At 44.7% G+C, this 27,926-nt stretch overlaps 1 protein-coding gene across 3 annotated transcripts in view; it reads right to left on the reverse strand.

Moving 5' to 3' along the window:
- ABHD2 (abhydrolase domain containing 2, acylglycerol lipase) overlaps window positions 1–25,224 on the reverse strand; it is a 107,784-nt gene extending 82,560 nt beyond the window's left edge. Inside the window, exons 1-3 of one of the 3 annotated variants that reach the window (XM_036841576.1) lie at window positions 24,995–25,106; window positions 494–653; window positions 238–336 (exon numbers count right to left, since the gene is read on the reverse strand). The gene's annotated coding sequence lies outside the window, so the exon portion shown is untranslated. Of the gene's footprint in view, window positions 1–237; window positions 337–493; window positions 654–24,994 lie in introns of all 3 variants that reach the window. The other 2 variants (XM_036841575.1, XM_036841577.1) reach the window with 2 other exon arrangements.
- Window positions 25,225–27,926: the final 2,702 nt, after the last annotated feature.

Raw genomic sequence — 27,926 nt, forward strand, 5'->3', positions numbered from 1 at the left:
TCTCTGACATGATGCTGGTGATATGGAACTGAAACAGACATCCTTCTTGTCCCCTTGGTTGCAAAGAGAGGAGAGGAATGCATTGGATGGCTTGACCAGTTTCCTGGCTGGTCTAGAGTAGACTTATTGAATTAAAAACGTACAAGAAGTCCCTCTGTCCCCACTTCCACTCACTACTTACTAATGTCAGGGAAGGTGGGGAGAAGAAGCAAAAATAAGAGTCTCGCCAATACGTACCTACGTCACCAGTTCCTCTCTACTGCAAATATGAACTGTTCTTGAAAAGCTGTACAGCTGGGCCGGTCAGGTCAGATCTCATTCGATTTAACCTAAAAGCTGAAAAGATCGGATGGTGATGTTTTAAAGGCTGAGAAAGAAGCAATTTAATTGAAATATAAGCATAGTCTAAGTTTTTCTGCATTTAAAGTCTTTAGGGAAAAAGACAATTTCTTTAATTAACACATGTGATGCACTCTTGGCTGTTTGGACAGACCTGCTGGTGAAGCCTCTGTGAATCCACATACTGACGGGCTCTCTGTGGTTTCCAGGACAAGTTATCTGCTGCGTTCAAAACTCTGGCTAACGCAAACTCACACTGCTTTTGTCCTTTATCTTGTAACATAATCTTCAGAAACACCTGACAGGTACCATCTCTGTGTGACCAATGAAATAACTTAGTCAGGTTTAGGTCAAGACAGCAGGCAGTTGACTTGTTCCATCTCTCCCAAATATACAGCTACGACAGGAAAAAATAGGAGCTGAGAAAAGTAAAAGGGCACAGATGGGCTCAAAAACACAGTTCCAGAAACAGAACAGAACTGAAAGTAATGAGTGGGGAGCCGTAACACCTGCCAGATCTGGTCCATACTGGGGGCTGGAGGCTGGCTACTCAGGGCCATCCGGAGCTAAAAGTGCTCACCGTGAGATGGGGAACCAGAGTCAGGACCACTGGGCTAAAGATCTGTGGCTTCGAAAGCAGCAGAGGAAACACAAGAGAGAAAGGGGTGGGGGAGGGACAGCCAGTGTTTATATAGCACTATCTATGTGCCAAGCTCTGCTCTTCATACTTTACCCATCCTAACGCTATTAATTGTACCTCTGAGGTAGGTACTATTATTATCCCCATTTTACAGATGACGAAACTGAGGCATAGAAAACTTGAGTAACTTGCTCAAGGTCCCACAGCTAGTAGGCAGAGAAACCAAGATTCATACCAGGCTCCAAAAAGCGTGCTTTTAACCACTACGTTGTGTGAAAGCAGGAAAAGTAAAGAAAGAGAGAAACAAGAAAGAAAGTGGATAGTACCTGAAAACACAAATGAGACACCAAAAGCTTGCTCAAGTTCATGCGGCTATAAAATAGTAGAGCTGGTATTCAAGCCCAATTTTCTCTGATTCGATCACACCAAAATGATTTAAAAAGAAAATGAAAGCCAGTTGAAGGGGAGATTCAATTAACCTTCAGAGTAGCCTTGTTCAACTTCAAATTTTTATTATTTCTTCACATTCTGAGACAAATTAGCCACAGAGGACCAGGCTTTTTTGGGGAGGGGACTAAAGAGCAATGTCTCCAGCCACAACACAAGCTACATGACCTTTCCAGGGCTCGGCTGCCAACTAAAAAACAAGGGATGTGCCAGATCAGAGACCTTAAACTGGCAACCCATGGGATGGCAGTGCATTTGACTGGCATTTAACAAAACTGAATTTATTAGCTGCTAAGTTATAAACACCAGGAGATTTCAGATAAAAATCTGGATCTCTGGTTTCTCTTGAGAAAAAAATCCGAAGATTTGGCAACACGGATCCAGCGTTCTCACATGGCAGCAATGAATGGAGCTGGGCGGGGCTGCCCCTCTAGACAGGCCATGCTCCCTCCTGGTTGCCACAGTTCCCACCACTCCCTATCATGGTCCTCAACAATGACCTCTGGCCTACTTAATCATTGCTGGTACCTGAATGGTCCCTGAAGGCATCTGAATGTGCAACCCTTGCAGAAATCTAAGGTCCTTACTAGCCCTGGATAAGTCTACATTGATTGAATATTCAAAACATACACTATCAGTATATGTATAAATGATAAATTAATAAAAAACAATTATGGGAAGGCAGAGTAGCAAATAACAAGAGGTAGTATGTTTTATTTATTGATATTTACACTGATGTTTATTTACACCTTCACTCTTTTCCACAAACTATTGGAGATAGCTTCAAGAGAACACTGAATAGGGGACTTCCCTGGGGGTCCAGGGGTTAAGATTCCGTGCTTCCACTGCACGGGGCACGGGTTCAATCCCTGGTTGGGGAACTAAGACCCCACATGCCCCACACACACAAAAAAGAATGCTGAATAGACTTACACAGAGAAAGATTCAGAAAAGTGGCTGACTGCTGATTGCTTCCCGGTAAGAAGTCTCTCCTCCTTTCTTTGAACAGAAACCTGGAAAATGCGCCTAGCTAGAAAAAACTAACTACAGATCGCAGGCTCCATGGCAGGTAGGCGAGTCCGCGTGACTAAGTGCTGGCCAGTTCTGGCGGGGCTGCTCTGCTTTCTGGGGAGACTCCTTAAAAGGAAGGGAGTTAACTCTTCTTCTGCCTTTTTCCCTCCCTGCCTCCTTGGAATGCAGACGACAGGGCTGCAACTCCGACAGCTATCTTGGGCTGTGAAGTGACCTTGAGGTCACTCTAGGAGCCACATGGAGAGGACAGCAGAGGAGAAAGACAGAAACCTGGGGTCCCTGATGATTCCATGGAGCCACCAGGTCAGACCCAGACTGCCTACCTCAGGAGTTCTCTTATGTAAGAGAATAAACCCTTGCATGTTTAAACCACTGTTATTTCTAGACTCTTCTAGTCTGTAATTTCTAATGACACAGGAGGAAGTACTATCTCCCCAAATCTTTATGGATGCTACACTGGTCGGGTTATTATTAGAGCACAGGCAATTTTTCTTTTTCTTTTCCAAAATTCATAATGACTACAAATTTTTTTTTATTACAAAAAAAAAGCTTTAAAATAGCAACTAACAAAATCTAAAAAGAACTTAAGAGACTCTGTGAACAAGGAAAATACCTAGGTCAAAATATACAACTAGGGACTTCCCTGGTGGTGCAATGGTTAAGAATCTGCCTGCCAATGCAGGGGACACGGGTTCGAGCCCTGGTCCGGGAAGACCCCACATGCCGTGGAGCAACTAAGCTCGTGTACCACAACTACTGAGCCTGCGCGCCTAGAGCCGCTGCTCCACAACAAGAGAAGCCACCGCACCGCAAGGAAGAGTAGCCCCCGCTCGCCACAACTAGAGAAAGCCTGCGCAGCAATGAAGACCCAATGCAACCGAAAATAAATAAATTAAATAAATTTATATATATAAAAGATATACAACTAAGCATACGACTAAGCCTAGAATGTGTCTGAGCTTTCTGACTGCCAGGGGGAAAAGGGAAACCTAGTCAGACCTATGGTTTCTCCAAAATGCAGAGCTAATCCGTAGTACACTCTTCTTACCTCCAGAGAGCACGACAGATACTCAAAGAAAACAGGGTTCTTCTGGCACAGATTTATAAAAAAGAATTCTGCGGGACTTTACATAAGGGGACCTTGAGTGATGTGATAGGCAATGTCCTCCTACAACTTTTTTTAATAGCAAATGCAGTAGAGAATTAATTTCCTCAATGCTTGAAAAATGCCAAGGGTTTAAAATTGAATTTGATTTGGTGAAGGCAATCCTATGAGAGGTTTCTAATTATTACGGTCCAGATACAGACCCTTGAGCTGAAGTCCTGAGGAGCAGGGCGGTTCTACCGCATGTTGCTAGGGCCACCTTCCTTGAACTTCAGTGGGCTTAAGGACCTGATGACCTACTGTGTGCCTGGCACTGTACTAAGCATTGTGTAGAACCACAGTTAAGTCAAATTCTCATTTTAACTGGGGATAAAAGAAGTTTATGTTAGGGCTACATATACTTTAGAAACTTGGGGACAAGAATAAGTAGCCCAGGAAAAAAATAAGTGGGGAAAGGACTTATGGAGCAGCTAGAACTAGAACTGCACCTTAGTGAAGTATAGATTTAGAAGAAGTGTGTGTAAGTCTGTGTGAGAGAGATTTTGTGGTGTGTGTGCGTGTGTGTGTGTGTGTGTGTGCACGATATACATTAAACAAGGAATTAACTGGCAATTGTAGAATAAAACTCTTGATATTCATTTTAACTTACCTTGCTGCATTTTATTTTAGGGTCTTCTTTCTTTCTAAGTTTGACCTGCCACTAAAAATTAATATTCTGCGCTTGTTCCAGACATAACAAACTTAGCTTCTATTGCACTATTTTGTGTGCCCCTTCTCCCTCTCTGGGCAGGTGAAATCCAGTTAAAGTGCACTTCAGGCAGCTTAGGGCTGGGTATGCGGAAGATGGAAAGGAGACACCTCCCCACCCACACCTCACACGCACCTGATCAGCACTTCCTCCACCCTAAGCCCCACACTTCCCTGCTCCCACCGCAGTCTTCTTATGAGTGAGATTTAGGTGCTGTAAATGATAGTTAAAATTTCATTTGTCTTCTCGACATTAAGGAAGAAATCCAAGGTGCTGTCAAAGGCCCAGCAGTAAAGGAACTTTCGGTATTGCCCTCAGTCTCTAAGACAGGCTCCACTGGCATCTCCGCCAGTGCGAGGGCCTGGGCTTCTCGCTGTTCCCCCATGACTAAGGGCGTTATTTTAAGATGGAGGCACAGATTCAGCAAGAGACGCCCAGTCTGGGGGTTCTGAGACCTGGGTCCTCGTGCCTGCTCTGCCCCTTCTCAGCTGGTGACCTTGAACAAGTCCCTTAACCTTTCTGGGCCCTAAAGAACTCATTTGTAAAATGAGAGGATTAGATTTGAAGTCGATGATGCCAAAGGTCTCTCTCAGCCCAAAATTTCTGAGATTCTAAGGATAGAATTGCAGTCCTTGGCTAAAGAGCACAGGAAACACTCTCTGTGCTCTGTAACAGAAGATAGCCCTGTTTTCCAGCCTACTTCATGGACCATTAAACAGTAAAACTCATAAGAACTAACAACGCTCAGGGCCTTTGTTCTTCCTTCAAATAAGTTAAACAGTTCTATATTTTCAGCTGTGCCATTTATGCCAATAATTCCATCATATTCATTCCACCTCCATGGGTGAGTGATGATCTCAGCCTAGGAATATTAATGTTCACTGAAAATCTAAAACTTACAGTGAAGAAAAAAACAAGCAGAGACCTCAAACACAGAAGACTCATTACCTGGTATAATGGGGTGAATATTGTTCCCCCAAAATCCACGTTCACCAGGGACCTGTGAATGTGACCTTGTTTGGATATAGGGTCTTTGCAGATATAATCAAGTTAAGATGGGATCATACTGGTTAGAGTGGTCCTTAATCCCATGACTGGTGTCCTTGTAAGAAAAGAGAAATTTGGACACGGAACACAGAGGAGAGACCATATGAAGATGGCAGTAGAGATTGGGGTGATGCATCTCTGAACCAAGAACACCAAGGATTGCCAGCAACCACCAGAAGCTAGGAGAGAGGCAGGGAACAGATTTCCCTCAGAGCCCTCAAGAACCTGGCTGACACTCAGAACCTTGCCGACCCCTGATTTTAGACGTCTAGCCTCCAGAACTCTGACAGAATAAGCCCAAATGACCTCTCGTGACTCATCTGTTCCATACCCCTGTTCTTCAGAGGCTGAAGAGACCCTCTGCCACATTCTTTTGGAAGTTATCCAGACAAACTCCAACCAATACATACCAATAATCAGCTAACAACACGATACTCCCAGGCTACTTGTTAACACAAGGCAAATTGTATTCTGTGCACAAATGTTTACTAGCTTGGCCTCTTTGCCTCTGTGATTCAGCTGTCAGGACCATCCTTTCCTCTCCTGTTATAGGAAAGTGAGGGAGCCCAGAGACGGAGACATCACGGGCTGGGAGGGGAGGGCCCTCTTTCCCTTGCCACCCAAAGGACCTGACAAGCAAACTTCAATACATACATGGGTCCCATGGCAAATACTCCTCAAGGAAAACCAAACCAAACTCCTAAAGGATTCTCTTTAGCTCTCTTCCAATTCCAATCAGGTTGGAGAGGATTATGTTTAGGTTCAGGCCCTGGAGTGAGGTAACCCAGTGTCAAATCCTGGCCCCGCCAGTTCCGGTGTTTGTCTTTGGGCAAATTTCTTACCTCCTCTGGGCCTCCTTTGCAAACTGAAGGTATTAATACACAGAAAGTATTTTAAAACAATCCTTGACATACAGTAAGTGTCCCCCAAATATTAGCCATCCCATCCCCACCATTAAACTCTCCTCCATTTTGCCTAAGTAAACGCTAATCTGACAGAAATTACCGCAAAAGACACTCTTTCCCAGCTGACACAGAGGCCTCATCAACAATGAAATAACTAGTGGATCCACTGCTTGGGCCTCCTCCAACAAGTTTAAAATTAATCCCAGGACACACTCTTGATTCTTCTAACGCGGAACCGTGTTAGACTTAATAAATTGTTGGATAGTGAGTGTTCATCACCAAGGTCCATTAACAGTTCCAAGGTGTGTTCTCATTTCTGTGCTGAATGGGGTCTGGCGGTGCACAGCCTGGACCCCCTCCTTCCGATACACACACCCTCTCTCCCGCCAAGGGACCCCTCCTTTCCCGCAGAGAGACCGTTCCTTCATCTGCACCTCCTTCCTGCAGGTAAAACCACTCGTGTCTGGCCCGGCTCTCCTAGCAAACCTCTTCAATGCCCTGAAATAAAACCCTGTGCCAGCATAGTAAGCCTCAGGCAGGCTTCCTTCCTCAAGAAGGCCCTATGAGTAGTGTAGTAGACAAAAACCTCACGTCATCCCAATCTGTCAGCCTTTTTGGTGGCAACTTAGATAGAAGTAATCAACCCGAAATGTAGGCAACATGACACCTTTGGGGAGAAAGCAGGGAGGAAAAGGGCCAGTTTCTCCCCCCCTTTATCTGCCATTTAACTAAAGAAATCAGGGCTATTGCACACACAGAAAAAAGTCACTTCACAGAAGGGGAGAAACAAGCCCAGAGCTGACTGCTAGGACAAAGCCCGGCCACCCGCTATGAGCTGTTTCTCTGCACTTGTTAAGTGCTCACTGCCACGGGGCTGGGACAGAGTCAGAGGCACGGCCAGAAGGTTCCGAGGTATGTCCTAGTCTACCCAGACCTGCGTACCCTTGATAACCTGGGCCGCTTTGGGCCCCACTCTGACCTCACAGTGAGATTTCGATTCCCTGAGTGAGCGCCTCCGCCAGCAGCTCACAGCACCGCCTCTCAGCACAGCCCGGCTGTACCAGTCCTGCGTGTCCTTCTCCCAGGGACGGTCCTGTTGGCTGAGTCTTCAGGGTAACTGGGTTTTGAAATTCCCCCTCTCACCACCGCCACTACCTCAAGCCCCAAATGATGGAGAGCCCTGGCAACGACAGGGCCAAAACCCTGTTTTCCAGAGATGCCAAGAGACACTGATTGATTGATTAATTAATTTTTGAACATTAAGCATCAAGTACCCAGACTCTTTCCTTCAGGAAATCAAACCAGGGAGCAGCCCTGGGGGCCTGGGATCAGGTTATGACACTGGGATGTGGGTGGTGGCAGGGAGACTGAAAGCAAGATCTAGTCCCACGTCCCTTACAAATCAGGTCCTATGAGATGAAGGGAATGTCCTAAGTCACACACAATTTGGTAAAGAGAAGAGAATTTACAGATAATTAAATATATTTAGGTTAACCTCACTCTCAGTTGCATTCAAAATTAAGAGCTTGAAATTGCCTTTTTGTGCAAACTCATTCATGTGATAATAGTTTTATTTAACCATATTCTTCTACAAAGTCATAAGGCCACACATTCATCCTGCTGAAATTTCACAATATGTCCTACAAGTTTCTAGTAAAAGGAAAGTTACCCTATGAGAGAAAATGTGAACCTCGTGTTTAAATATCAGGAATGGCTACTAACCCACAACTTTCACAAAACAAAGTCACTAAACTAAAAATAGCTGGAGACTGAGTCACCAGTTAAGCATGCACATTTAATTGGGCACTTTTACATGCATTTACTAAATTACTGAAAGGGAGCTGGCCTCTCTCATTAGCAAATAGTCTTGCTCAAAGAGCAGTACTTTCAAGTGGAGGACAATGGGTAAAAGCACTTAGTAAAATCACAAGCAAAATTGCTTTCTCTACCATCAAGAAACCATTCAATGCACACCTGAGAACAAACCAAAAATCCTAAGCCAGGTGTTTCCTCTATGGAGATCAGAGAATTTTCTAATAGGACAGGCATTTTAATGGAGAGATTTGATAATTCTAACATTGTATTAAAAAACATATACTGCAATTAGGGCTTCCCTGGTGGCGCAGTGGTTAAGAATCCGCCTGCCAATGCAGGGGACACGGGTTTGAGCCCTGGTCCAGGAAGATCCCACATGCCGCGGAGCAACTAAGCCCGTGCGCCACAACTACTGAGCCTGCGCTCCAGAGCCCGCGAGCCACAACTACTGAGCCTGCGAACCAAAACTACTGAAGCCCACACGCCTAGAGGCCGTGCTCCGCAACAAGAGAAGCCACCGCAATGAGAAGCCTGCGCACCGCAGCAAAGAGTAGCCTCCGCTCACTGCAACTACAGAAAACCCACGTGCAGCAACAAAGACCCAATGCAGCCAAAAATGAATAAATAAATTTTAAAAACCATATACTGCAATTAAAATCTGTAATATCAAAAGAAAATCTCAGTTTGCCCGAACTCAACAAACCCAAGTGCCCAGTTTACTGGAATTTTTAAGAGATAGATACAGCTGAAGAGAAGAGCATCTCCAGATTTATTCCACAGAAGAAACTTCTGGGGCATGTGCTGGAATCTCACCAGCAAACAAGCTTCCAGAAGGAGGAAACTGAGGATGGGGTGGGAGGCACGGCCCTTGGCTAAAAATCATTGACCCCATGGAACTCACTAAACCAGAGAAGAAAGTTTCACCCAGAGCTGCAACACAAAGCACTTACAGCTACCTTCAGTTAAGGAGAAAATAAAAATAATCAGGAGTCCCCATTCCTGAGCATTCTGGGGTGTCCCAAGGGCCCCAGAGCCAGAACGGCGCACAGTGCCATTGGAAGCTGTAATGGGAGCATTACCAAGGGCAGCCCTTTATAATTCCGACACTTGCCTTTCACTGCACAGGCAGCAAGAAGTAGATCTGCGAGGAGACCCGACCCACAGGTCAAGCCCCTCGCCCCTTCCCTAGGGAGAGACGCTCCTGCCCACTCGCAAAGCCAGGGGCAGGGCTGAGCTCCTCCACCCCCGGCCTCTCTCAGTTCTGGGCTCTCTGATGATGAATTTTGCCAGTAGTGAGAACAGTAGCTCCCCTCAGGGCTCAGTCTAGAAAGCAGGAAAGGTTCTGGGCTTCCTGTCCTTCCGAGACTGAGAGAAGGTTCTAGGGGCAAGGGTATGCAGCGCGCATGGCATTTTGAGGCATGCCTTATTTACTTCTGTTTTATATACCTCGGGCACTGTGACTAGAAACAGGATCTCCCGCTAGCTTGGAGCGGCAAGGTTAAAGGTCACATGGATTCCACCATGACCAGTGCCCAAGTCCTAGAAGACAAACTCCACCAGCTAAATACAGATACATATGAAGGACTGATTCACACTCACGCCCTTAGGCTAAAAATGAAGGACAGGATATTAATGTGAGATAGTCACCCTTCTGGGGCCGAACAAGCCAGCCCCACTACTGGGCCTCCAGGGAGCCCCTACCCAGCCTCTGCCATCAGTCCTGCCGATTCTGAGAGCTAGACAGAGCCTCGTCCCCAACTTCTAGGTCACAACCCAAGTGGAAGGACCCAGACATGCTGGATTCTGGTTGTCAGAAGAGGGAGGGGATCCCATTTGTGTCTCCATACCACTTGCTTCCAATGGTATCTGGAATTATTCTCCCCTCTGAGTATGCTGTGCTGTGTAGCTCTGGGCATATCACTTGCCCTCTCCAGGGATTTTGAAACTTACCCTAAGGGCCTGTGTGCTATAATCAAATGACAAAGATTATATTTTTTTCTTCCAGTTTTATTGAGATGTATTTGACATACAGCACTGTATAAGTTTAAGGTGTACAGCCTAATGATTTGATTTACATCATGAAATGATTATCACATAAGTTTAGTGAACATCCATCACCTCATATAGATACAAAATTAAAGAAATAGAAAAAAAAATCTCTTTCCTTGTGATGAGAACTCAGAATTTACTCTCTTAACAACTTTCATAAATAACAGACAGCAGTGTTCATTATATTTATCATGTTGTACATTACATCCCTAGTACTTTTTTATCCTATAACGAAGTTTGTACCTTTTGCCCACCTTCATCCAATTTCCCCTCCTCCCACCCCCTGCCTCTGGTAACCACAAATCTGATCTCTTTTTCTAAGTTTGTTTGTTCGTTCGTTTTTGAAGTAAAATTGACCTACAACACTATGTTAGTTCCTGTTACACACACAGTGATTCAATATTTCCATACTTTTCAAAATGATCACCATAAGTCTAGTTACACTATGTCACCATACAAGGATATTACATAGTTATTGACTATATTCCCCACGTTGTACATTTCATACTGGTGACTCATTTATTTTGCAACTGGAAGTTTGTACTCTTATTTAATCTCCCTCACCTATTTTTTCCACCCTCTAGCAACCACATGTTTGTTCTCTGTATCTAACTCTGTTTCTGTTTTGTTATGTTTGTTCATTTTTGTTATGTTTTGTATTTTTAGATTCCACAAATAAGTGAAATCATACAGTATTTGTCTTTGTCTGACTTATTTCACTCAGCATAATACCCCCTGGGTCCATCCATGCTGTTGCAAATGGCAAGATTTCATTCTTTATTATGGCTGAGTAATATTCCATACTATATATAGTATATATATACTACATCTTCTTTTATCCATTCATCTCTGGGTGGGCACTTAGGTTGCTTCCGTATCTTGGCAGTTGTAAATAGTGCTGCAATGAACATAGGGGTGTATTTATCTTTTCTAATCAGTGTTTTTGTTTTCCTCGGATATATATCCAGGAATGGAACTGCTGGATTACATGGTAGTTCTATTCATAATTTTATAATAATGAGGAGAACCTCCATACTGTTCTCCATAGTGGCTGTACCAATTTACATTCCCACCAACAGTGCACGAGGGCTCCCTTTTCTCCACACCTTCTCCAGCATTTGTTATGTGTTCTCTTTTTGATCATAGCCATTCTGACAGGTGTGAGGTGGTAGCTCATTGTCATTGTGATTTGCATTTCTCTGATGATAAGCAATGTTGAGCATCTTTTCATGTGCCTGTTGGCCATCTGTAGGTCTTCTTTGGAAAAAATGTCTATTCAGGGCCTCTGTCCATTTTTTAATCAGGTTCAAATGACAAAGGTTTTAGAGTCAGAGGACTTGTGTTTGAGTTTAGGTTGTGCCAAGTGACCTTGGATGAACTACCTAAATTTTGTGAAGTTTCCTTTTTTTCTATAAAATGGGGGAGGGGAGGTTACCTTACAGACTATTGAGGGAAAGAAGCTGATGAAATTTTGTAGGTTAAAAAAAAACGCTTTATAATTATAAAATACCCATATGCTCAAGATGAGGTTTGCAAAATGCTTTGAGCTTTTTAGAGGAAAACTGCCTTATTACATATTTCAAGATTATAAAAATGTCAGTTTTAAAGAAACAGCTAGGCAATTTTCAACACATGAAGAACATGGGAATTGGTCCCCAGGCAGTCTTGAGCTTGACTTCATCAGACCCTTCTACTGAGGACACTGAAAATCTAGAAAAATAAAAATTCAAAGGCTCTGAGATGGAAAGGGCAGCCCTCTGGGTTGATATATTTTGGGGTCTTAACTAAATAGATAGCTTTTCCAAGTAAAGAGACAGAAGTAGGTTCACACCCTCGAAAGTTCTTGTCTCCTGGTCCATCCAGGGCAAACATCCCACTGCTGTTCTGGGCCTTTCTCCCTGTCCTCCCACTTTGGAAGCGAGCTTTCTCAGCTTACTTTAGAGCCTGAGGGCAAGTCCCCACCGTTACTCCTAGTTTCCCAGCAGCCTTCCTCCTTTGGTTTTTGCCTAAATTTTGCCTGTATCAGGCAGGCATTTTCTCTGAGTCCATCTCCACCTCTGCTCAAGGCAGGTGAGCCTCGTATGGAGCAGAGACTCAGCCACGAGCTCACTGTACAGGAGGTCTTCCTCTGCCAGGCTTTCCCCACGCGTATGTGATGCCAATCATGTTGCCTGGGAGGCAAGGAACTAGGCATCAAGGAAGATTTCCTTGGAAAGGAAGGAAATGCTTCTCCATCGTCGGGAAAGTGATCCCATTTCCCCCAAATTGATTTACCTGTATAAGTGGGAGCACCCTCATGGATAAAGCAGTCGTTTGTAAAAGAGGAGGATAGACCTCCCCCCGCAAAAAAGTGTGTCAATACCACTGGGGGAGATATTTGCAAAACTACATCCTGCTTCTGACATTCCAACCTGCTCCCCACGGGTACCAAAGACACCAGCTTCGTTCTAAGCTCTGTGGGGACTATGAAAGAAGTATAATACATGGCGTCCAGGAAAAAATTAGCAAACAGTGCAAATCCATGTATAATTAAGAATGAAATCCTGAAGTTCCAACTATAAATACTAGAGGAATTCAAACAAAGGAGGCAGAAAGAAGAAGGAGATGGGCTCAGATAGCTGGAGAACCATGGGAAGGGATGGAACAGAAGAAGAGAAAAAGGAGGGGTGGGTGCAGACCTCAAGCTAGCCTCACAGGCCAGCCAAGGCCTGAGGATGCAGGGCAGCCAGGAGAGTGGCAGGCAGGGCAAGAGGGACGGGTTTGGGAGCAGTGGGAGTGAGTCACTGTGGAAGAAGCTTCAGGGTTTTTACTTCCAGGGGGAATTCCAGACATCAGCCTGGAAGATGGCACCTTGGTAGAGCCTACTGTGCTGGCCCAATGGGGGACTGATGTGCCTCAGTAAGTGTGAGAAGGCCTTGTTTGGCTGTGTGTAACCTGACCCATGGGATGTTGGACAAACATTGGCATTCACCACGAGAACCTCACCCCAAGCCGCCATGACAGCTAAGTAGTTTTCGTACAATCTGCTCATCTATACAGGAGTCTTCATTTGAGGGCCATCCCCTCCAGGCCCTAAAAATCATCCAGTTTCCTCACTTCACATTTTGCAAATACTCTTTCATAACTAGAAAATCAGCAAGCCTCATTTCCACGTAAAAGTGATGATTCATATCCCTTTGATCTCTGTTGGGGATTCCGGTCTACGCCCTGCTAATTCAATCCTCAGTGTAAAATTGTATACTAGTTTAAATTTAGGGTGTGGAGCATGGGTGGGCACTCTGTAAATATTTATTGATTGACTGAGCCTGGGGGAAAGGCCTAACGCATCACCATTCTGATCCCTTGAGCAGAATTTTCTCATGAGGAAATTATTATATTAGGCTGAGAGGTAGGGGCCATTATGAGTAACTGCCATACTACCGTGGGTCAAGAGAAGAAGCTCAGTGTGACCTGGGCTGTCAGTAGCTTTTGGATATTTTAAAGAACATTTTGAAGTTCAGGCAAATAATTATCCACCGAAGTGAAAGTTTGCCACTTTTCATCACTCAGAGAAGCTCACGTCCAATGCCATATTTCTTTTTACCTTTTCCCCTGTTTATCTAAAGTTTCAAAGAGTTATAAATCTACTTCAGAAACTGCTCACCAATAAAGAAAGAAAGAGAATTCAAAGCAAAAAACAGGCTGTTCTATGTGGCAGAAGGAAGGAAAAATGCCCAAAGAGAAGGTAGGCAGAAAACTATCCATTGACTGTTGGCATTCAGATAAATACTGAAATACCATTAGAAGACTCACGATTTGTGCTTTTCACTCCAAAACATCCAATGCAACAAAGTTGTCTATGGCATTTTCCAACTGATGTGAGCTTATCTGATCCAGAAAATATAAATTTGAGTACAGTTAATCCTAAGGTTAACCTAGATTGAGAGGTTAGTGGAAATTAAAAAATAGGGATCCTTTTTAACATCTAAGAAAAATGGAAAAATCCTTCCTTAAATATCTGTGGTATCTGAAACAGGTTTATGTAAATAGGTCAGAACGAGTCTTGTTACAAAGATTTCTATCTCACTGAGATGCTTCCTGTGGGTGTGCATGGATGGCGGGGTAGTAAGGCCACTTACAGTAGGGTGACAGGCTTTGGGGACAGATAGATCTGGACTGAATCACAACTCTACCACTTACTGGTTGTATGACTTTGGGCAAATTTCGTAACCTCTTTGCACCTCAGTTTCCTTACCCATTAAAATGGGGATGATAAAGAGTGTCCTATTATTAAAATGAAAATTTTAAATGCAAATACAATACTTGGCTATGGTGTGTCCACCAGACATAGCAGAAGAGGGGCTCACTTTATCCAACAGGGCTAGAGGGTCCTAGGGCAGAGACCAAAGTCTGTGTCTTCAAGCCCGGTGAGTCCAGGTCCTGGACTTGCCTATGAGCGATCACTACCAACCCCAATTTAACCATCTTCTGCAGGTGACGAGTAGATCATGGATGTACTACAAGTTCCTGTATCCATTCCAGACCATTAGCTTATCTATCAGCTCCCCAGAGAAAATATTAAGTCTGTGAACCACAGGTTAGGGGTCAAAGACCCTCATCCTGGGAACCAGTAAGTGCTCTGTGGCTAATGCCAACTAAGAGGTCACTATATTTTCAAAAGGAAGGAGCAGAACTAGACGAAAATAAAATTCCTATTTGTGTAGCTCTACAGTTTATCACAGGCTTGTGATTTAAATACATGACCTCAGTTAATCCTCAAACATGTCACGATGGCTTCCCTGGTGGTGCAGTGGTTAAGAATCCACCTGCCAATGCAGGGAACACGGGTTCGAGCCCTGGTCCGGGAAGATCCCACATGTGACGGAGCAACTAAGCCCACGTGCCACAACTACTAAGCCCACGCGCCTACAGCCCGTGCTCTGCAACAAGAGAAGCCACCGCAATGAGAAGCCCACACACCGCAACGAAGAGTAGCCCCCGCTTGCCACAACTAGAGAAAGCCCGCACGCAGCAACGAAGACCCAACAAAACCAAAAAAAAAAAAAAAAAAAAAAAAACATGTCACAAAGTGCATTGGTGTTGACATGGAAACCAATCTGTAATTTACTGTTTACAAAGTGTGTCCTTAGACATTACCTCATTTGGTACTTATGACAGTTCTGTGTGTTATTATTAATGCCAAGGAGGAGTCTGAGGTCTGGAGACCCACCCTGGGCCAGGCCTAGAAAAGGCTCTAGGAATACAGAGAAACAAGGCACCTGTCACAGAGCTGGAAGGATCCTGATCCCTTTGGCCCACTGACACATGCTCTGCAAGTCCTCTCCCATCCAAAGAGAGCCTTAAAGAAATTTGCATTCCTCTCATAAACTCTTTGGTGGCAAAGTCAAGATTTCTCTTGCAATTTCAGTGTAACATCCAGCTTTCTACGGGGAGTCAATAAATAGACTGATGGGTGATATTAATGATAGACGGAGGGAAATGGTCTGTATTTTCTAAATTGGGAAAAATATCCTTGGCTATAATCTCCTTGACATTTTCTATCATCTTACTATTTAGAAGGGCACATTTTTCAATGTCACTGACAAGAGTGAGTGAGCACTTTATTTACCTGATCGGAATAGAGAAGGGAATTGTAGCCAGGGTATATGGAATCTGAGAAGCTATAGTCTACGGTGTGAATACATTCCAGGCCACACAGGGCGCTAGCTGTGAGGGGCTGGGAGCTCAGCAAACATTCATGGAAAACCACTTCTGGGCTAAGCATGGGCCAATGGTGGGGCAGAGGGTGTCCAGGCTTCAGGGGAGAGCCTGGATGGCAGAGGCCCAGCAGAGAGAGGGCTCAATAAATGTCTGTTGAAAGATTCCAGTGCAATCACATCATCCTGGGAATACTGTGCTTCCCTCAATTTTTCAGAAGCAGTAATGTCATAATTGGATACTTGAGAAAAGTTAATAGGATGCCAAACAATGCGTATGGAGATTTGCTAAAATGCATCATTCCATGTTAAGTGAACAAAGCAAGGAACAGAACAACAAGCACAATATGTGGCCAGTTATAGAAAAAAGAAAGATATAGGATAGAGATATACACACATTTGCTGGGATATGCATAAAATACCTCTGAAAGAATATATAAGATACTAGTAACATTCATTGCTTTGGGGGAGGTTTTTTTTTACTGTTTACTATGTCATAGCTTTTGACTCTTATACTGTGTGAGTGTATTACCTGTTCAAAAATAAATAAATAGGGCTTCCCTGGTGGCGCAGTGGTTGAGAATCCGCCTGCCAATGCAGGGGACACGGGATCGAGCCCTGGTCTGGGAAGATCCCACATGCCGTGGAGTAACTGGGCCCGTGAGCCACAACTGCTGAGCCTGTGCGTCTGGAGCCTGTGCTCTGCAGCAAGAGATGCCGTGATAGTGAGAGGCCCGCGCACCGTGATGAAGAGTGGCCCGCGCTTGCCGCAACTAGGGAAAGCCCTTGCACAGAAACGAAGACCCAACACAGCCAAAAATAAATAAATAATAAATAAATAATAATAAATAAAAAATTTTAAAAAAATAAAACATAATAAATAAATAAATAAATAAATATGTCTACAGGGCAAATTACCCAATTTCTCCAAAACACTGCAGGAAAAGAAAGAAAAGGAAATGGACTTGTAGTTTAAAAGAGACATAAATGGCAGAGCCACCAACCACAGTGTGTGAACCTTATTTGAATCCTGATTCAAAAATATTAAACTGAAGAAATGTACTTCTGACATTTTTAGACACTTAGAAATTTGAACGATGACTAGATAGCTGATGATATTAAAGAATTACTGTTAACTTTTTAAAGAGTATAATAGTACTGTAGTTAGGTTTAATAAAGGAATCCCTATCTCTAAGAGATATCACAGAAATACATATAGATACAACTGTATGATATTTGGGATTTATTCAAAATTGATGTGAGCTGGGGCAGTGGCTGGTAAAGAGGAAACAGTACACGGGAGTTCCCTATATGATTCTCTCTACTTCTGTATACCTTTAAAATTCCCATAATAAAAGCTCATAAGTGACTGAATGATTATTTAGCCACAGTACAAACAGTCTCAGTAGTCACTGAGGTTCAAGTTCACACCTGGCTTTCAGCTATGGTCAAACCTCCACTGTCCCTGGGCTGATGAGTTACTTGTGGCAAATAAGCTTCAGGCTGATCCCAGCTATGGCCCTCCTGGTAAGTGTGTGGGTCATGTAAATATCAATAAGAAAACTTTATTCCTCACTCCAAAATTAAACAAAAAGAATCAAAGAGATTACTTTTGGAGGGCTCCCCTCCTCTGGTACGGACACTTAGTGTTGATTTCACAGACAAACAGGATCTCTCATTCAGGCGGCACGGCAATGATGCAAACTAACTCTTCATTTCGACTCAACGAATATTTCTAAAGTGTTCAACACGTGGAAAGGAGCCATGCATGACACAAACATGACTGGAAACCTCAGTCATGAGGTTAGATTCCTACGCTGGGGTCTTTCAAACTCAGGTGCTAGTTGGCCCCCTCTATGGGAAAAAAATGGTCCCGCTGGATCCTCTGGGGACTTTTTATTCGAATCTTAAATTTAAATTGAATTACTTTTATTTGATTATTATTTCTTATACTATTTCTTAAAATGTACGAACATAAAACCAGACATGAAGTTTTCTTAGCACTTTTACAATTATGGAGACTAAAACGAATGTACAAATAAATACAAATACAATTACCCAAATAGTATAATTCAGGTTAACTACACTAACGTAATGAGGCTGATGCCATTTCTCAGACCTGAAATCCCCAAGACAACGTCAGGTGCTCCCACCTGCTCCTGGGCAGGTTGTATGAGTACCAGGCGCAGTGCAGTGACTGTTCTCGCACCCCTTTCCTCTGCTGGGACCCCCGTTTCAGCCTTCCTTTGCACACTTGGCTTCACCTGATGCTAGCTCCTCTTCTTCACGCTAAGTCCATCTCTGTATTTTTCTTATAGCAGGTTAGCCCGGTTCTAACTCACACACACCTAAGGGGCACTGAGGTGGGGTGTGCCTGGACCTGGATATAATTACATCATCCCCGTGATCCAGGACATGCTTTTAAAATATTTCCAGTTATCATTAACATGAAACCTAAAAGTCTGAGTGTTCTTAATTTAAGGAGAACTCAAAGAAACTCAAGAATATACCCTTGGCCTTGGACTGGGAAATACCCATAACACAGAAGGAATGTCGTGGTATTTACTTTTGCTGGAGGAGAGCAAAAGGTGCCATGCGGACTCAGGTGATAAGTCACATTATATCTCAGAAACAATGGGAGCCACCACCTGACACATTACATCAAGAATTTAATGTAAGCATAGGCTTCAAAAGCCTCATGTGTAAACCCATCACATCAAATGGCCTCATTCCAAGTTGTGGAGGTCCCACCTCAATTTCCCCCACTCCTCATCCTTAACAACTACAACAGGGCACTATATTATTGTGGGTTTTTTAGTATTTTTTATTTTTGGCCACGCCACGTGGCTTGTGGGATCTTAGTTCCGCGACCAGGGATCGAACCCAGGCCCTCGGCAGCAAACGCACGGAACCCTAGCCCTAACTGGACCGCCAGGGAAGTCCCAACATAGCACTTCAGACATGAACACATCCAGCTCCTGCTGAGTCCAAGAACAACTCCCACTATCAGCTCACATCACTCTAAGATGCTACAACTGCACATCGACATTGTGTGGTCCGTACCACCTAAAAAAAACACTGGGCACAAAACCACATCAAATGATGCCATGGCTAGGTTAGCTGGCTAAGTGAATGGCCTGGTTTCTCAGCAAAAGAACAGCTGGCACTGTTTAAGGAAACTGAAAAAGTGGAACCCTCCTTGAATAGAATCCTCTACCTCAGACCCTCTCGAACGCCACGATTCGATTTCCATGAGCTCAACCTTTTTATCAATCTAAATATGTTCTGTTTAGAAGGCTGCTCTTTATTCTCGGATACGGACCTTCCCACATTTTTGGGGTTAAAGTCGTTTCTTAAATGATGGCGATGATGGGAGATGACAGGGCTTTTTTAATGCCTTATTTGAAAAACTTAAAATTTGGCAATCCTATGTTGGACTTCCTGATTTGTTTTTACTGCTCTCATTGACATGACTAAGTAAACAGTACACAAATACATGCCTGGAGTGACTGTGCAGAAATGGGGCAGTTTTTTCAAAGCTTCTATCTCTTCTACCCCAGAGGGACTGGGAAGAGGCTGACTGATAACATCACCTCCCTCTCCTCATATTACATAACACAGCATCTGTGGTACAACTGATTGATGATGTGGACACCCAGCAAGGAGCAAAGATCAGAAAGTAATGACTCTCAATAGACTGGCTGACTAACATCATAAAGATTCAATGCAATTCAACGCTCTAAATTAGATTGGGAGGGAAGTAAAAACAAGATGAAGATTAAGGCACATTTTTTTTATAGCTTATTCCCAGGAGGATTGTGTTCTAGTTTTTTTAAAAAATTAATTAATTAATTAATATTTTATTTAGCTGCGTCGGGTCTTAGTTGTGGCACGCGGTATCTTTAGTTGCGGTATATGAACTCTTAGTTGCGGCATGTGGGATCTAGTTCCCCGACCAGGGATCGAACCTGGGTCCCCTGTATTGGGAGTGCAGAGTCTTAGCCACTAGACCACCAGGGAAGTCCCAAGACACATTTTAAAGAAAAGTGAGAAACAAAGCAACAGGCAACAACTGGGAGCCACAGAAGACCATGAGACCATGTTTAAACCAGTGTGGTTATAGAAAACATAAGAGCAGCCATAGAAAATTCAAATGTGAAGACCCCCTAAATTCTCTTCTTAGAATAATCATCAGCAAAAGCTTAGCAAGGCCATGTGAGGCTCAGAGACCTTGGTCAAGTGATATGGAGAATGGGAAACACTCCTAAGGAGAGCAACAAATATCATATTCCCAAATGTTGTTTGGGAAAAACGCTTCACAGAGGCACAGGTGTGAGAGCTGGTTTTTCATGGGGTGAGAGAAAGGAAGGGGTGGGGCCCTTAACAAAGCTTTCCAGACAGGAAGTCCCGTCATGAAGGGCAGGGTTCCTCTCTGATGCCCAAGGGCGAGAACAAACAGAGCCGGGGCTGGGGTGCAGGAGACAGGATTCGACGTGGTAGAGATGCTGAAAGGTGTATCAGGAAGGCCGGGAGCTTTCCCTGGAGACCAGAGAAAGCACAGCAAGCTTTCCCAGGCAATTCCAGCACGTTCTGCCCAGAGGGCAGGTGAAGAGCCTGAGGGCCAGTGCTCCTCATTTTTTAATGTCCCCACTCTCCCTTCATAGGATGACCTTCAGGGGAGGCCCTCCCCCTCACACGGCCTCTTCTCAGGCTCAGAGCTGCAGGACAGAGAAGAAAAATATTTGCCCCCAAATAATCCACAAAATGCTTTAAGATCTCCATGTGAAGCTGTTGCCTAAATAAGACTGGTTCTTAGCAGCCTTAGAAACAGAATCGAATATCTAAAATAGATCACCTTCGTAAAAAATGAGGCTGAAGCTCTTCCCATACTGTGAAGAAACACTAAGTGAAAGAAGGCAAGGTTCCAAATAGCATGTATCGTTTGCTACCATTTGTGTAAAAGGGAAAGATAATCATAATGGATTTGCTAAAAGATGTTAGAAAATATCTCGGCTGTGCCTGGAACACCTCTGGAGGATGAAGAAATCAGTAACACTGGTGCCTCTAAGGAATAAAACTAGGTGGTAGGAGTCTGGGGTGGACAGAGATGTATTTACTACTTCACTTTTGCACCTTTCGAATATTTTCTTTCATCATGTAAATGCATTACCTATTAAAACAATTTTTAAAATTAAAAACACTGAAAATTTTAAAATGTAAAATAAAAACAAAATTGTCTTTCTGCAGCAAACCAAACACCCTTGTTAATCTGGACAGCTGTCTTCCTGGCACACAACCAGATGCTCAGTTTGTTGAACTTAATGAAGCTCCACTCAAAGACAACAAAAGAAAATCAGAAACCAGGCAAACCCAAGGGTATCAGTGTTCCAATTCTCTAATAAGCTCTTTACCTGTCTGCTACTTAACTATTGCGAAAGATCGGAAAATGGGTCCTTGGGTCACAAGCCCTGCACCCAACTGGGCCCAGTGTGCAAGCTTCATGGGTAACAATAGGTCTGGTGGCCTGTCCACACCAGCCATTTTATAAATAGAAAATGTTTAATCCAAAAACATGACGCCTTGGAACCAAGACCACAAAAACAAACATGCAGATATGAAAATGATCCTGAAGGGAGATAATGTCAGCACCTGCAGGGTATCAATGCAGAAATAGCAGCATGAGGGTTAAAAACAACACGCACTGGCCAAAAAGGTTGGAATGTGCAGAGCTGCTATAAAATCCTAATGCCAGAGCACATCAAGAGGCAGCCTGAACTCCCTGTGCTCTGTTCTAGGGACAGCGTAGCCCAAGATGAAACAGGAAGGCTTAAACACCCCTTGCTCCAGTCACCTATGCTCTTAAATTGGTCAAAGAGTACTCAAAACCCACACTGCAGTGAAAACCGGAATACTGTAAGCAGTAGGTTAGAGCAGAAATTCTGCCACGTGAATTCCATTATATTGGAAGGCTCTCTCTCCTAGGGCTTTTCAAAGGGCCAGGTTTTAGGCAAAGAACAAGGCAGACTTCACCCCAGTCTTCCATAGGACCAAAGAAATTATTTCGTGCTCTGGACAGGAGCTTGGAACAAGGGCAGTGGGGAACCACTACACTCTTCGTGGGCCCTGCCAGAGATTCCCAGGAGGAAGGCGGAAGTGGAAGAAGTAAGGAATAACAGCAAATAAGAAGCCCTTTCACCAAGACGTTATGAGAAACGAGAACAAGAGAGAGAGAGAAAGGGGCCCTTATTAATACACAAAGAAACTAAAACAATTATTCTAAGATGGCTGAGTTCCAGAATGTCCTAAACAAAAAACCCAAACTCAGAATCAACTCTTAGGAAGGTGCCAATCAATAAGTAGTGATCATCTTTGCTTCATTCTAGAAAACATGTAAAAACAGAGAAGGGAAAACCCAAAGTGACCGGATTCCTGCAAGAAATAAAGGTGACAGGTATCTTCTGATTGAAAGGGAATTGGTTGGCAGACTGAGAGTAGATATTTATCAGAACCGTGAAGGTGATAAAGAGAATGAAGGTGAAAGTAGAAAAGAAAGGGAACTTCCCCAACCAGAACGAGGGGAAAAGACCGTTCCGCTGCAAGTCCCATCTGGTTTATTTCAAGCTCAAGAAAAGAACAGGAAAAATGCAGTAAAATTAGTGAAAGAGCTAGATTACCAGCAAGAATCAGTCATACACTTGTGCTCCTGCCAGGCAAGGCAGGCGTTGCTGGTGCTCTCCCTGCTCCAATGAGTAAGTAACTTACTTCAATGCATTTGACACACGATCCCTGAACTTCCGAAAAGCACTTAATACAGTGGCTCATGAAATCTTAATCTAAAAATGTTCACCCATTTATAATCACTCTGCAGCACACTGACAACTGGGAAACAGGGCCGAACAGAGGGAATAGATATTTGGAAGGATGCCGTGGAGATTGGTATCATCAGGGACTTGGTTTATCACTTTGAGGGATTTCCCCCCACCCCCTTTTAAAGAGAATGAGATTTGGAGTCTAAGAAGAGTGTAATTACAATGAGAGGACTAACAGAGAAAATGAATTACCTGATTCAATAAAAGACAAAAATAAGAAATAAAATGCGATGTGACTTGGAAAACCCCACAGCCATATGTGCTAAATACAATGAAATCCGAAATATGTTTAATGAACTGGGGGAGAGGAAGCAGGGGAAAAAATTAGCTCCTGATAGAAAATACTGGGTTGTAGGTATGAAGAAAAGCTGTATAAAAAGGCAACAGAAAATCGTATTTGGCAAATCTACAGTGCTTATTGTGTGCCAGGCACTGTTCTAAATGCCTCAGATAGAGTAATCCTCAAAACAACCTTCTAATCTAAGTACCATTATTATTCCTGTTTTATAGGTGAACAAACAGACGCACGGAGAGGTTAAGTAACTTGCCCAAGGTTACAGCTAGTAAGAAGCAGGGCTAGGATTCAAATCCAGGCACTCTGGCCCCAAAATCTGTGCTCTTAACCTCTCTAGACTCCCCTAGAATTTCAACACAGAGAGCGAGATAAGTAGTCTAGGAGTGAAATACAAGTCATGCACTGGCTAGATCCAGGGTCAACAGATCATGGTTCTGTGATGACCAGTCAGTCCTGTGACCTCCCCAGGCCTTCGTTTCCTCACCTGTGCATTGAGAAGACGGATTAGACAAGCTCTATCTAAGGTGTCTTCAGCTCTAAAATGCCGCAAGTTCATGCAACAATCAGCAGTATATGGACAGGTCTGCTTTCTGACGGGTTATTCAAAGGTTAATTCATCCTAAAACAGGCAGCAAACTTGCTATTAAGGTTCTTCCTCTGCCTCCTGACCTTCGCAAGACTATTCCTCTTATTATATAATAATATATATAATTATATATTATATATATAATATATTATATATATATAATATGTATAATATATATATTACTCTAATAATAATAGATTATTCCTCTCTTATGCCTCTATTCAGGCAAATGACAGAGGGTAGTGAAAGGGGTACTGCATGGTTTTTCTTTTGGACTCTGCTTCGTGTGGTTGCAATGAAATGGCCCTCGAAAAGCTCTGGGCCAGATCACATTAACTCTGCCAAACCTACAGTCCCCCCAGCAACCTCTCAGGAGTCTGATCTTGGAGCCTGCCTTTGGATCTGGTTACTGGAATGCAGGTGAAACTGACACACTGGAGGTGAAGCAACCAAAGGAGAGGAATCAGGAAGATTAAAAGACGCACGCAGCCCACAGTAGTTCAAATTAAGGAGTTTCATAATGGCTAAATAAACCTTATCTTATTGGTATGGTCCGTTCTCTTTGCTAACACCCACTCTTGAGAGTTGAGACCACAAGTTCATTGTGGATGAATTCAACACCCACTTTCAAACTAATGAGCCCCCAGCAGCGTTCTTCTCAAGGTAGGCATTAAAGGTCAGAGTGCATCTGTGAATGGAGAAGGGCCTTACAGGTGGGTCATGCAGTCCTCCCTTCTAAACATCCCTGGCAGGTGGCTGTCAACTGGCCTCTGCCTGGTCACTTCCAAGGTCGAGGTGTTCGCTGCCTCGCCTAGCAGGGCCTGCGCTGCTGGACAGTTCTCACTGTGGGGAAAGACCACGAAGCGCCTAGAACAGTGCCTGGCACGTGGGCGAGCTAAATAAGTGTGCCTCCAAGTGGGTCAAAAGCTGCGTCCGTACAACTTGAACCCATCATTCCTGGGTGCCCCCCTGGAGCCCAGAAACGCAGAGGCCCCTCGGATATTCGGGGTTGTAATCAGGTCCCTCGGCCCTCTCCTTGCAGGTGCCGATCCCGGATCTCCATCACCAAGGCTGGAAGAGCCCCTCCCCAGACCCCAGAGGTCCCAAGAGTGCGCACTGATGGAGGGATGGCCGGTAGGGAGGCCGCAGTCGGGGTTGTCCCCATCCTCGGTATCTGAGGCTGAAGGGGACAAAGGGCTTTCAGGAAGGCGTATCCCACCCGATGCGGTCCAGGCTGCCTCCCTCCCCGCCGGCCCTGGGGACCACCGCGGCACCAGGTGATAGGCCCCCGAGGATCCCGGGCGCTCAGGCTGCGGCGTGATGGGCCGAGCCACGACAGGGACCGCGGGGCTCAGGGGTTTGGCCAGACTGATCGGGGGCTCAATCGCGGCTTAGCGGAGCTCGCTTCGCCGTGGCTTTACCTGCGTGTGGTTGACTACTGCGGCCCAGTTCGCCCCCAGTCGGGTTCCCGAAGCTCAGCGGCTGCCGCCGGCGCTCATGGAAATGCAGCCGGAACCCCTGGCCAGTGCAGCTCCCGCCGCTACCGGCCCCGCCCAAGCAACTGCCGCCACGCCCCTGACGACCGCTTCTGCCACGCCCCTAACCACGGAAACCCGCCCGTTCATTGGGCCTCCCAGCCGCTGCTCTACTAGCCCCGTACTTCCATTGTACCCGGAGGGTAGCCCATTGGTCAACGGAGCTGCTCCTCAGAGCGGAGGCGGAGCCCTTAGCGAAGAGCTGCAAGACAATTGGTTATTTTTGACGTCTTTAGCCCGTAGGCCGAGACACTATAGGATAAAGCCAGCCCGGAGTGGCAGGGAAAAGAGAGGAGGGTTACTAGAGGGGTCTTGTTTGATGTTGACTGAGGCGGGGTGCAAAGAGGGAGGCAATTGTGACCGCAAGCTGGGTTGGGCGATTGGGTAATGTCAGGCGTCGTCTGGGGTTGGGAGGAGGGAGGCCGACTGGTAGTTCAGCTGCCGGGTCTGATGGCTCCAGGCCGACAGGTGGACTCACCTGTAGTCCAGGACACCAGGGGCAAAATTTGGGGTCGTGTCCCGGGAGAGAGGAGTCAGGTTAATGAGTCAGTCGCCAAGCCTCAAGGAGAGGAAAGGATGAAGAGGCAGCGGCTTCTGGCCCCTTCCTGCTAGGAAAGGGTGATGGGGCTGTGCCAGGCAGTGTGGACCTCAGTTATCGTCCCACTGTTCTTTCAGCCCTTAAGATGACCTTCGCCCAGTTGGAGGCAGCCTGGAAGAATGTAGCCTTTGGAATCATATCTAGAATTGAACTCCCTGTTGGCATGTACAGGTTGTACGGTCTTGAGCAAGTCACTTAACCTTTCTGCATGCATCCTGATTTTTTTCATTTGGCAACTGGGAGTAACAATAGTAGTTGATGAGAAGATTAAATAACTCCGGTAAATGTTAAGAGTGCCTGGCACTCAGTAGGCATTCATTCAAGACTAGTTCCCCACCCACTTACACATTGGTTTATGGAATGAGGTCCAGTTCTAAAATTCTGAGTCTGAAACTGCTTTTGCAATGGCATGTGCTTTTGCCACGAATAGAACACTTGACTGTCTTGAAAGGCAACCACTCTAGGACAGACAGGGCCACCCTACCAAGAGCAGGGGTTGAGATGAGAGTAGCCATTTAGCCAGAGAAGGGAAGTGGTATTTGTATCAATGTTAAATTTTTTCCAACACATTTCAGGATTATGACAAGAAAAAATGGAGCTTCCTTTTTCCTGTTCACCCATCCAAGTGTCCAATGGCTCATGTTTCATCCCTTTGAAGGCTGATCAGCACTGGACCAAAAACCACTGCATAAAAATCTATCTGTCAGGAACTCCTGAAGCCCATTGCCCATTCTGAAGGTGTGGAAGTCCTAGAATGTGAACAGAAATAGACTCTCAAGCCCGAATTTAGCCCCGGATCCTTTGGATCTGCCTTTGAGAGAACCCACACCCGTGGTGTTCTAGGGTGAAGGAGGAGAAAGAATCCTTTGCCATTTCTGTATTTTTGTCATTCCGTTGTCAAAAAAAATTTTTTTTACCTCAGCATTTATTTATTCCTCTATATTCTCTTCTATTTTGGGAAAGAAAAACCCAAAGGATTTTAGTGAGGGACGCCCATAGTTCCAACTCTTTGTGTTAAAACAGTTTGGGCTTCCAGAAAAAAGCTTTAGATCTGTGGCCAGTTGGATGTGTCTGTGTGCACGTGTGTGTTCATGCACTTGGTTCTGCTCCACAGTTTTCCAGTTGTTGTGTCTTTAAATAGTACTGCTTGGTGGCCATACATACGTCTGCACGCGTGCTGGGGAAACAGGTTTGCTCCTGCTTGTGTTTGCTGAAGGAGACTGAGATGTCTTGTTAGGCCTTGAAAAGCATGAAGTGGCTCCTGATATCCGGGAAGATTTCTCCAGCTTGATTCAGAGCCACAGAAAGCAGCTGTTGGGAGTAGATTGCAGATGGACTTATCATTGTGCAAATGGATTTTTCCACCCATGTCAGGAACACAGGTTCAGCCAAGAGTCCCAGAAAGGGATGTCCATCCAATTTGGGAATTCTAAAGCACAATTGGGTCACCGAGGCTCAAAGAGAGGTGCAGAGTGAGGCCAGGCAGAGGAGAAAGAGGGAAAGGACACGTGCATCTTCTCTTTTGCAGCTCTGGCTGGTTTAAGTAACCATTACCATTTGCAACACATAGAACTGTTTCCTTATTGGTCTCTGGTTTCTGTTTCCTCTCCTCTGCTTTGGCTCTTGCCATATTCTGTTGAATCATACTATTTCCCTCTATAAAGAGTTTCTGTGGGAGGCCGTTTAGGAGACAGAATGGAGTCAAGTTTAGTAGCCTGTTGGGATTGAGGTTTTGGTGAGGCTTGGCTTGGGATAACCAGTGGTTAGGACGTGGCTATGAAGTACACTTCTGAAAGCATGAGAGTGCCTTGTTATAAAGGGAACAAGGGAGAGGGTGTGCACCCACTCACATTCTGGAATGACTAAAGCTCCATCAATTTACCGAAGTAGAAGTGGCTCTAAACTCACCTGGGGCCTCTCAGCAGGATTTGCGAAAGTCCTGGAGGTCCTCAGAGAGATAGCGAGCAGTGGAGGTCAGAGAAGGTAGTGAGCTCTATTTATTCTTTTCTAGGAAAATCAGTGATTCACTCAGCCTGTCATTTTCATTATTCTGTATCCTTAGTGAATGATTGAGAGCAATGGGCTTTGGCCCCTCTGCTGCTGGGGCTTGAATCCTGACTCCGCCTCTCCCAGCCTTGTGACCTTGGGCAAGTACTGCACCTCTCCGTGCCCACTTTTTTCCATAAAATTCAGATGACAGTATTTGTGCTTCCCTCATGG

Source organism: Balaenoptera musculus, chromosome 2, assembly GCF_009873245.2.
Source record: "Balaenoptera musculus isolate JJ_BM4_2016_0621 chromosome 2, mBalMus1.pri.v3, whole genome shotgun sequence".
Taxonomy (NCBI): Eukaryota; Metazoa; Chordata; class Mammalia; order Artiodactyla; family Balaenopteridae; genus Balaenoptera; species Balaenoptera musculus.